General features: G+C 40.0%; 1 protein-coding gene and 1 non-coding gene across 2 annotated transcripts in view; one reads left to right on the top strand and one right to left on the bottom strand.

The window, feature by feature from the left end:
- The window catches only part of EPB41L4A (erythrocyte membrane protein band 4.1 like 4A), a 182,298-nt gene that overhangs the window by 155,900 nt on the left and 14,343 nt on the right, over positions 1–12,055 (top strand). The gene's annotated exons all lie outside the window — the stretch shown is intronic.
- LOC116217573 lies at positions 4,264–4,396 on the bottom strand. Its single transcript, XR_004162266.1, has one exon. It is a non-coding gene; the product is annotated as a small nucleolar RNA SNORA13 (small nucleolar RNA).

The raw sequence follows: 12,055 nt of genomic DNA on the forward strand, positions 1-12,055 counted from the left end.
AAAAAACCCAGGAAATTAATTTGCTATTCTTGAAGTGCTTTTCACTCTACTTGAAGTTTACTTGAAGTATCACAACATGTAGCTGATCTATGTAAATAGTTACAGAACTAACTTGCAGTTCTTCATGTTGGAAAAACACCTTTCCTATGATTTTTAAACATAGGTTTGCAAAATTAAAATTTCTGCTTTTCCTCACCACAACATGTAACTCAGCTAACCCACCCCGAGTGCTACAGAAGGACATGGTTTCAACGATAATGTTCTATACACTAATTAACGCCTCTATTTTAATCTAAGTAGTGAACTGGTAACCCAAAAATGATAAAAAATAAGTCTTGGCAGTTGCTTCTATTTGGTGGTTAGTACAGCTTGGAAAAGAGAGAAGTTCTAATAACAGAAACTTTTTTTTTGTTTGTTTGTTTGTTTTTAATGTCGATATAAACACTGTTCTAATACTGTTAGAAAGAACTCGTGTTACTATAAACATTTTAAGGCTTAATGTTCCCAACTCTGTAACAGCTTTTTCTTTCTTACAAAGTAGTCTTGCATTGCCACTTGTTTCAGGCTGGTTCTAACAATTCTTCCTAGAAAAAAAAGGCAAACTGTGAGATTGGGCACATGCAGCACACAGGTGTGTTCAGTAACGTCCTCTGAATTGCCAGATCTCTGAGACCAGTATGAAGTTACAAGGATTGGCTTTCCCTCATCCCTCTGGAAAAAGTCAGAAGCTAATATCTGCAAATCCGATTTTTGAAGACATGCTTTTTGCATATCGAAGCAAAATTTCAGATAATAATCAACTATAATTTTGTGGCAGCTCAAACGCCTTCTATGTGGTGGGGATCTATAGAAAATTTTCTAGTAGGAACCCAGGCACATTATGTCTGTGCATTACACAATGACCGTTCCAAAGAACGGTAAGCTGATAAAAGAGAAGATCATATTTAGTTATTTCATGTTGAAAAACAAGGAACAGCCATGTTATTAGATAGTTATTCATATTGGATTACCATTTTTATATATGTTTTTCTTCCCGCTGTCTGACAGGCTCATATAAACAACTGCCGCTGCTTGCAAAAAACCCTTAAGCGATTACAGTATTAGAAGTATTGAATGGACTGGCACTGGTAAAACATTGGGTACTTCCAATGAAATTTTCTGTTCCGTTACTATTTTCAACTCCAAAAAACAAAGAGCAACGTAGGAATCTTTCACTACTTAAGATCATACCTTTGTATGAACACATATGTGCAAAGTGAAAATACTGAATCTTGTGTTCATTTAAAAAAAATAATAATTCATTCGACTGATTCTTCATCAAAACAATGTAGATTTTGTAAGCCAATTTGGTAGCTGCTGAGAGATCAGTGTAAGAATATCTGCCTTCATCATGGACAACTGTTGGATTGCAGAGCTCCTTCAAAACTCAGTTCAGTTCACTTGCTTTTGCTTCTTGGCAGTGATTGGCTGCAAAATAACTAGTCTCCTCTCCAAAGGCTGCAATTACATTTTGATAGTTACTACTACAAATACCACCTCATAATAAAATCTCAATTTCTCTTCTGTTGTATTTTGTTCTGGCACAGTGGGGGGAAAAAAAAGAAAAAAGTGGCAACAAAATCGTTAATGACAAATACCATTCTGATTCTTCCTTAAACTTCTCCAATTTCTACACTCTCCACTTCTAACGAAGTTTTCTTGCATCCGTACTTATTTTCTGGAGTTATCACCGTGATGCACTTCAATTCAGCACTCTTCTTTCCAATACATCACTTAGAAATGCTAGATGCCTCAGTGAAACACCAAGAACAAGAATCCAGACACATATGCTAAAGATGCTTTTTGTTCAGTGTTCTGGAATGTCTTTTCTGCATAATAAGGTTTAATTGACACACATTGCACAAGACTTGAAACAAGCACATTTTATTGGGATCTCTACTCCAGACAATCTACACTTCAACAGTACCGCACCTTCCCATGGTTGCTAAAAAAACAGATGTCCAGCATTTTTTTCTTTGTAGACTTCATGAAGTGTTGAACAGGAACAACAAACGTGGTGTAATATCATTACCATTTCTGATTTCGAAGACCTATCAGTTATTTCTTCAGTTTGAGCTGAAAATTGTTTATACTTTGAATTTCCTTTCCGATGATAGTTTCTATAGTTTTAGTGTACGCTGTCAGATAATAACCACTTAGTGTGGTTCATTGTCCAACATGACATACTGGTCGCCAAATTGAAGAAAAATGGATTTGAAGGATGAACCACTCGCTGGATAAGGAATTGGCTGGATGGCTGCACTCAGGGAGTTGCTGTCAATGACTCAGTGTCCAAGTGGACACTGGTGACATGTGGCATTCCTCAGGGATCGTTGTTGGGACTGGTGTTATTCAACATCTTTGTAGGCAACATGGACAGTGGGATTGAGTGCACCCTCAGCAAGTTTGCAGACAACACCAAGCTGAGTGGTGCAGTTGATAAGCTAGAGGGAAGGCATACCCTCCAGAGGGACATGGACAGGCCTGAGAGGTGGGCCCATGCCAACCTCATGAAACTCAACAAGGCCAAGTGCAAAGTCCTGCATCCGAGTCAGGGCAATCCCACGCACAGATACAGTCTGGGTGGAGAATGGCTTGAGAGAAGCCCCAAGGAGGATTTGGGAGAGTTGGTTGATGTAAGATTAAACATGAGCTTGCAGTACGCACTTGCAGACCATGAGGGAAACTATATCCTGGGTTGCATCAGGAGAAGCATGACCAGCAGGTCAAGGGAAGTGATTCTGCCCCTCTACTCTGCTCTCGTTAGACCCTACTGAAGTACTGTATCCACTTCAGGAGCCTCCAATGCAAAAAGGACATGGAGCTGATGGAGCAGGTCCAGAGGAGGGCCACAAAGATGATCAGAGGGCTGGAGCACCTCCACTATGAGCACAGGCTGAGAAAGCTGAGGCTCTTCAGCCTGGAGAAGAGAAGACTCTGAGGAGGCCTTCTCTTCTCTTACAGCAGCATTCTAATACCTGAAAGGGGCCTACAGGAAAGCTGGGGAGGGTTTTTTTGTATAGCAGGTAGCAACAAGATGAAGTGAAATGGCTTTAAACTGGAGAAATATTAGGAAGAAATTCTTACTGTGAGGGGATGGCACACTGGGACAGATTGCCCAGTGAGGTTGTGAACGCCCCTTTCTGCACTCGTTCAAGGCCAGCTGATGAAGCTTTGATCAATCTGGTCTAGAGGGAGGTGTCCCTGCCTAGAGCAGGGGGGTTGGAACAAGATTATCTTAAACATCCCTTCCAACCCAAACCATTCTATGATTCTGTGTCCCCTGAAATGCGGGTAAGTTCATAATGATTTGTCAGTAGTGAATCATCCTCCATCATACTTCCAATATTGTCCCCAATGTTCTTGGCTTAAAAATTTTGACCTGCCTTCCCACTTTGCTTTTGTTGTTGATGAGCACCTAACCATCAGGCTGAGTTCAACCTCAGTGTTTCAGTTCAGATTTCTGGTCTGAAGTCATTCTGCTGAACTTAAAATAGAAAGTCTGCTTCATGATAGGACAAAGCTGCAGGACACAGCGGCAGAAGATTACTATCATTTACCTCATAAAACCGCAGGAGAGCTGGGGTGTCAGTACTTTGTCACCTTCTAGTACACACCCTTTTCATGCTTGGAGGCTTTCACCACATGCCTATCCCTGTGAGCTTGTGAACTGCCAGGAAGATCACCCATGGCTACTGCACAAACAAACTCTATAAGAAGAGAGTTAAGCTCTCTGGTAAGAATAAACCCTGCTAATTGCCAAGGTAAGAGCCACATCTGCTAGGGATGCGGTATACTCTGCACTTTCAAAAGGGCATCAATACTTTTTTTTTCTGTAGCACAATAGTAGAAGACATTGATGACCACTATGGAGCAATCTTACAAAGGGATTCGCTTTATGCTGCTCTGCTCCCACAGCCATTAATAACAAAAAGCCAATGCATAAAGGCAAAAATATGCTCTTTTGCTGAGTATTGTGAAGCTATAGATACTTATTTGCACTAAAAAAACTTGAGTCCTCTGCAGGAGCCTGAAAGTTACGTACAGCGTACTCACAGTACAACTGTTCACATTGTCCTGGTAGACAGGACTGCTGAACACTATTAAGAGTGGCCATCAACCCATTTTTCCCCCCCTTTTAAAATATCAAGTTCTTCTTTTAAAAAGTCTGAGGTGTAAAATCTGCTATGCAATTGCTCAACCATAGAGTTTCTAGAGGTTTTATTCTGTTCTTGCAAAAACAGGGAGGAGAAAGGCAAATAGCCAGCCCCCTCCACAGCCTGAGCAAGAATTCTTGTTTGCCTTTTTTGACACCACATTCACTTTAGAAGGCAATGAATGGGCAAAAATGGAAGCATTAAAACTGACTGTTTTTCCCTGCTAAATTGAAAGATATCGATTCCCCAACATGCAAATTCATAAGTAAATAATGTTTTTATACAGCAAGCACTGTTTAGTAAGAGTTACAAGCACACCGTACTCCTGTGATGTCATGTGATCGCACCATTGCTTGCTTTGACCACTGGCAAACTTCCACTTCTTTCACTTGGAAGAAAGGAAAAAACATGTTTTCACTATAAAGACAGAGATACCCAAACAGTACAATATGAGGAGTCTGAAGACAAATATGGCAAATAATTGCCCAGCTTCACAGGTCAGACAGCACTCAGCCTCCCTTCCTCCCAGAATCCCCCATTCATTCTCAGCACTTCCAAGTCCGAAGGGGAGGGTAGGGGTGCCAGAGGTTACGGCGCAGGCGCTGTGCTGTCCGCCGGCTGCTGGGCCCAGCGGAACACTGCATCCTGCCATGGTGTTTCCTTGGCTCAGGGCACTCATTCTGTCGGGCAGCAGTACCATGGGCACGGGTTCTTTGTGTGGGTCTAGCATCGCTGAAGGCGATCCTCCTCACTGGCCGAGTTACTCTGCTGGCAGCGTTCTTATGGTATCTTGGAATCGTTAAGGCTGGAAGAGACTTACAAGATCATCATTATTTAATCCAATCCCCCCGTCCATCCACAACGTGCCCACAAATCACATCCCTCAGTACCACATGGTTCTTGAGCACCTGCAGGGACGCTGACACCACCGTTTCCCTGGGCAGCCTGACCGGCACCTCGCCGCTCTTTGAGAGAAGGAATTTTTCCTAATATCCAACCTGATCCTCCCTTGGTTCACCTTGAGGTCACTCTCTCTCGTCATATCACTGTTACCTTGGAAGATTTCTGATGAAACTCATAAGCTATTCAGTGAAGCACTTTCAGAAAGTCGGTCTTTTTCACTCCTTCCAAAATTTCATGAGGATCTTCAGTAAAAGAGAATGGAAGAGTAGAATATGGTGGCTCCATTTTGATGTTAAATTAATGATGAGACATTAGCTTCTGCTTGGTTTCGTTAAGATCTGGTTGACGATTTAATCACTAAAATTATTTTCCTCTGTCAGCTGGTGGTATTTTTTAAGCTGTTTTTAGCTGAATTTGGCAAAAGGATAGAGAAATATGAAGTTCCTAAAGATTTTGTGAAAAAGTAAAGTCTGTGTAGAGAACTGGTGAGTGTTGCATGCCAACAGCTGTCATCTTGGGAGGGAATGGAAGTAATATCTCAGTGATGCGTACTTTTCTACAGTTTTCTTTGAAAGCCAGCTTGTGAGCAGCACTGAGGTCTTCCAGTGGCAAGGAATATGCATCTCTGTGTGGATAGGAGTTGTATCCTCCAGCTCCACTTAGTGGCTCAGACCCAAGTCTCATCAGCTGCCTAACCTGAGGTTTTCCTTCTCTGTTGTGTGTTATTGAACACTTCTTTATTTTCAAAGTATAATTCAACAGCTGGCAACTGAGTTCCTCGAATGAGGACTTCCTCTCCACCCTGGAGAGATCACTTTATGTCAAATTACATGAATGTATTATAAATTTACCTTTGCTTGCAAAGGAGAATGTGTTAATCATTTGACCCAACTCAACAGTTAGTCTCTGCAAGGACAGTGCTGTAGGACCATCTCTGGTTCCTCAGTCTTTTCAATAGTTATTGATTACTTGGGACACTAATAAGCAGTCAAAATCTGAATCTGTAATGTCTTGTTTTACTCCACTCTTTCTGAGTGTGTCCTTAGTTTTCCTGAGTGAATTCCAGTATAATCTGCAGGGGTAAAATTCACTCTTATATTTTCTTTAGCAGGAATACTAGTTCCTGTCCTTCCTGGCTTTTTCCTTCCGGCAGCCTTTTGCTCCTGTTCCCAACCTCAGTCTCCTGCTCTGTAAGTTTTGCCAATTCCATTTTGTGGCACCATGCCGCAAAACATCTCGCTGAAAAGAACTTCTAAAAACAAGTGATTTGGCTCTGGACACGATTAAAATGTGCAATAGAATAAAATAAAATAACTAAATATTATGTTTGTAGGTCCAAGAACAGTTGCAGTTTAGTTTAGGTGCTTTATTCTGCGTTGCTTACTGGAGTAAAAGATTACAGACTGACCTATTCTTGCTTTTCCTCATACGGAATATGGAGCTGCTGTACAAAACATTTTAGTGATTATTGTTACAGGAAATCCTAACATGCTGGTAAGGACAGTATGTATCTCAAGGGAGCATTGTGAGCTGAAATATCTGTAAAATGCTTAGTGAGCAGTGAGCCATCAGTAAAACATTTTCCTACCTTGCTGTCTTGAGTGATCTGGAACACATTCAGAAGCAGGCTTTCTGCGTACCTGCTCTGAGTTCCCGTCAAAGTTCGAGGGTGTAGTTTCCTTAGTTTTTGGGCGACTCTGTTTCCAATTTCTTTTCCCGACATCCACCAGAGGTCAGTATAGTGCCGAGAATGATGAGCAGTAGGGAAGGGAGGGAATTGCCGAGGTTCTACCAGCTGCTAGCATTATTGCAGCGAGCTAGCAGCTAGCATATCCTAACTTCTGTCGGTACCAAATGAATTAGGGGAAGGTTATGGCAGTAGGTCAGCTACCTCGGATAGTAAGACTGTTAGAGGTTGTTTAAACCCATAAATGTGACAGTTCCTGTATCTTTGGAAAGGTATTATCACCAATCATCAGCATTCCAGATATTTGTGAGAGCTGAAGAAATGGCCAAATCTTGCTAAGTTCTTGTCACAGTGGCTCCTTGTACTGTCACAAGTCACAAGTTAGGAAAATATTTTGCTTGATACTCAATTTCTCACCTGTTATTTCAGTTGAATGATCTTGCTTTATGAGGCAGCTCAAGTTCCCAGGACTTGTGCCTTTATCATTTTCTATGCTATTACCAATTTTAACATTTTTCCACAGAGGAGAGGTACTCCTCTAAGAATCCTTTCAGGTTATCTATGTTATGAAATAACTTTTTATGAAATAACTTTATTAGGAAATAATTTCACTTGTTTTAGTTAGAATATTTGGTAATGGCAGAAAAAAAAAATCAATCTGAGTCTGCACTACCGATTTCTACAAAAGCATTTCAGTATTTTTTTGTATTGTCCCTCTTCCAATTTGGTGATGGACTTCAACATCTCATTCCCTTCCTTCTCCTCCTTCCAGCACTTGTTGACTGAATAAAGGTCTTCTCTGGGCTGCAGTGAAATACCAGATTCCTTTAGAACTGGTACTATTAACTGGAAATATTTTAGCTCCAAACCATAATTTTTTTCTCCAGTGTACTTTACTTTTTATCTGATGTTATTGAATGCATTTTCCATGGTATTGTCCATTCAGCTAGCTTGCACAGGCTCTTCTGAAGTTCTGCTCAGCTTCTAATTGTAGCCTGAATAACTGTGTTTGAGGTTAAAAAAAAAAAAAACAACCAAGAATAAAATACTGATGCTTTAAAAAATCTGCTGAATGTGTGACTTTTTTTCTTCCAGGTATTTCTGTTGCCACTCTTCTTCATCTAGAGGACTGTTTTGGAGTTTTTTTCCCCAGGGTGAAGGTTTTTTTCTTCCTGTTCTGTGATTTCCTTTACTATGAACAAGGGAGTTGACTAGGCTATCCTGGAGGAAGAACTGTTTTTGGCCAGATATTATTTTCCCTTGTGATATAAGTCTACTTCTGTGGTACTTCTAGGCCTGAAAATTTGCAGAAACTAGTACAAGAGGTACCTAATGCAGGTATATGCAAATTAGTTATTAACTCAGATTTTCAGATACTTTGAGCATCCACAAAACAGGACTTATATACTAATACATGAATCTGGGACCCTGTGTCAAATTACTGGCATTCCCCCCAGAAGTTTTTAGGCTAGCGCACTGCCACAGGTGGGCAGTGTCTGCTGTTCTGCCTAGCAACCTGGTGCGAGCTGCTCAGCTGCAATGCGGACAAACCTGTCCCAGCTTTAACTTGCAAGAGTGTGGGCTTTGTGAAGCCAAAGCCTACAAAAAAGTTATTAATTTTATTGTAGGAGGACTGAATTTCAGAGCAACATCTTTTGTGTGTACACTGGCACTCATTCTCTCTGTATGTAGTAGATACAGTATTCTTGTTTTGAAGTACTTTACACTAGCTACTGATACATTTGCATATTCTAGAAATAGTTTTTTTATTTTCCAAACATTACAAAATGTTAACAAAAATACCAACCCACTCATCTTTGCCAGCGCTGTTATGGCTTTGAACTGTTTTTGAGAAGCTCAGGTGTGTAATGTGTAAATAGAGCAGCTCTTTGTTTTTCTACACTGGGTAGTAGTGATAGCGAGAGTATCTTTCCAAGGTGTTTTCCAAAATTAATTTTATTCTTGTCACAGAAGATATGTTATATTATGGCACTCTCCAAAGTGTTAAGAGTTCATAATATTCATGAGTGGGGTGTTCAGTCCATTTGGTACAGGGCATACTCAAAGTATGGCTTATAGGTTTTGTTTGACTCTGTTCTTCTTACTTTTTTGGAATAAGGTTCTCCTTTTTACCCTGCAGAAATGGACAGGACAATTGTGAGAAAAATTACAATCTTTTCAATTTCTTTCAGGATGTGTTCTATTAGCAGAACCCCTTGGACAGATCCAGGTCTACCTGTTTGTTTCTTTCCATTATGACTTTCCCTGCTAGTAAAGAATAAGGAATGGAAGATATCCCAGGTTCACCAAACAGCTTGTTTATTCTTGTCCAGATAATCAGAAGAGTGCATCTGGGTACTAAAAAATACGGTACGTTTTGTTGCAAATGTGGTTCCATAATCACTGCTCCTTTGGCTTTGCCTGAAGGGAGCCTATGCAGAGCAATGTGTGCGTGCATCAGCAGTCTGCCTCCTGGTTCTGCACACATTTAAGACATCACAATTCCCTGTACTGTTGCTGCACTGCCATCATCTCTTGCCCTGAAAGGTGTGCTGGCATCTCATTACCGTAAGAACTGCTGTGTATTTCCAAATGATTTACCTTGTAAGATGGTGTGCCTCTGGGTCATGGGGACTCAGGGGATTGGGAAGCATGAGAATGAGAGGATCTCCTAAAAAAAAATTAAAAAACAACACTTTTATTCTGTCTTTCCCCTCTTGTGAAGGGAAATGTAACATTTTCTTGTCTACCCTGATGTATCCCTGCTAGGAGGTCCTAGTACCGATGTGGTTAGGAGTTGCCTAATTTTTATAAATTATGAAAAAATAACCCGTGCCTTTTCCAATTCAGAAAATTTTGACTCATACCTATGTTTGCCTGAGACAGAGATGACAGAGATGAAAAAACAATTTTCCTTGTCACTGGATAGTGTTGTTTTTTCCAGTTGTAAGAGTGAGGTCTACTTTCCAGCTCCTGATCAGAAAAAAGTCATGTATGTAACACAGTTCTCTGCCTATATGGTAGATCAGATGACTCTTGGAAATTTGGAATAAATCACAGAGACAATTCTGGAGGGGTACTTCAAAAGGAGGCAGTTAGATGCAGTGTCAGCTGCCTCTTTTTGAAGCATTTTGTGCATATTGTGACCTACACCCACTGAGCCCTCAGGAAAGAGGGCCGCTAGAAGAAAACTATATTCCAGACAACTTGCCATGCCATGCTACAAAGAACATGCAGGACTGCACATCAGTTTGATTCGTGCATTTTTCTTCGTTCCTTTTACCCTCTCCTTCTCCATATACCCGTACAATATTCTGATGAACATTCATCTGGTGCATGTTTAGTCTATTTTAATATATTCTAAGTGGGATGTCCCAGAATATTTTTCTTTTCAAATAGTAGCAGCGTGTGATTCAGAGAATGAAATATTCAGTCGTGAGACTGTGTGGTAATTGAGAAATAATATTGTCTAGTAGAGACAGTACATAGAATTAACACCATTTTACACCATTTGTGTTCCCTAACCCTCACCATTGTAGTTTCACTGGAAAAATGGCTTGGCTTGACATGGTCTAAGATAATCAGAGCTTTTCTTTCATCCTGTGATTGCACATCATGTTTAATTGGGAAATTGGAGACTAGAAGATCCTTTCAGTCCGCAATAAGAAGATATGTGTATTCATTTACAATATTTGTCCCATTGACTAAGAGCAATTATGAGTTATGAATTATAAATTCATATGAATTATAAATAATAAATGGTAAATTATACAGCGTGGTGTTCATCTGCACTGAAATAGATTTACAGTTCTTGTCCTGCCTATATGGAAATATCCAGAGCATTATTCACCAGGATAATGGGATAGAAATTTTCACTTGACTTCAAGATCTATTGGCTTTAGCTTAATACAGAGCAACCACAAATGCCCATTCTATAGTAGCTGTTTGTGTTCAAGGACATACCCAGCTGCAATGCAGGCATGTACACTGATTGCTGAGCTGAGCCAAACAATCACACCTCCTTGCAAGGATGTCTTCTCCTTGGAGTAAATACAATGCCAAAATTCCAGAAAAGGGAGTAGTAAGACTTCTGTTTTTTGGTGAACAGAGTATGTCATACTTGCTCAAAATACTGGGCTTTATTTTCAGTGCCCATTCTAAAATATTTCACTCTCCATTTGCACAGTACAGAGACACCAAATCCAAAGGCTACATGATATCACTGCAGTTACACTTCACATGGTGGAGCTTATATTTCCCTCTGCACCTGTGCCCTACTCAGCCAAGTCCTGATTCTCCATTGGGATGCACTAAGACCTATGCATGTTACTCATTAGAGACATGAAGTTTGTGGAAAGCCTTCAAGAGTGAATCACATGAAAACAGTTTTGAAACACAGATGTCACTATTTCACTGTCTTTGTTGGCCTCTTTATCACTAGTGCTGGCTTTGCATGCTCTCTATTGTGTTTACTTTTCAGTGGAGGACACTGCTGTTGCCTGGGCAGGTATAAATTCATCATCTAAATGTCTGAAATAAAAGAAGCAGCTTTTCAAACTTGACATATAATTACCTGACATTTTTGTATTAATCATCTTGACAGATAAAGGCTAGAATGTAAATGCAACTGATTTGAACACTTGACTCTAAATTGGCAATCAGATAGTGGCATTTTGAGGTAGCATTTTGCCCAAAATTACATTTACTTCAAACTTAATAACTTAGCTCTGTCCCATGAAGTAGACTGTGCAAGAATATCTTTTGTGTCTCAGCAGGTCTATACTGGACTCTATACCGAGTGCTAGCTCCTGGCTTAAATTCAGGGAGGATAAGATAAACAAGCATCAACTGGTTTTTCCTCTTGTTAATGTTAGAATCAGCTCTTTTAAAATTGATAGAATTCCTTTTCCTTTTTTGATTTTAAATTTTTTTAAATTTTTCTTTGGACATTCTCTGTGGACTTTCTTATTGAATGACAACATGTGCATGTAAGTCTTTTGAAAACAATGGATTTCACTGTTCATGCACAAGGGCAAATATGATATGCTGTTATCATGACCATATGCAAACACAAGTTATTTCACCTTGCCTTTCAAATCCCATGCAAAATTTGGGCTTGTCAGAAATAAACTTCATTTTTATGTGGATATACTGATATGAAGGTTTCAGAGAATATTAATGAAATATGCCCAAAACACTTGTGTAAGAGATATAAGCCTTCCCTTCCCTTCCCTTTTCCCATCCCTTCCCTTCCCTTCGCTTCCCTTCC

This window comes from Meleagris gallopavo, chromosome Z (assembly GCF_000146605.3).
Source record: "Meleagris gallopavo isolate NT-WF06-2002-E0010 breed Aviagen turkey brand Nicholas breeding stock chromosome Z, Turkey_5.1, whole genome shotgun sequence".
Classification (NCBI taxonomy): Eukaryota; Metazoa; Chordata; class Aves; order Galliformes; family Phasianidae; genus Meleagris; species Meleagris gallopavo.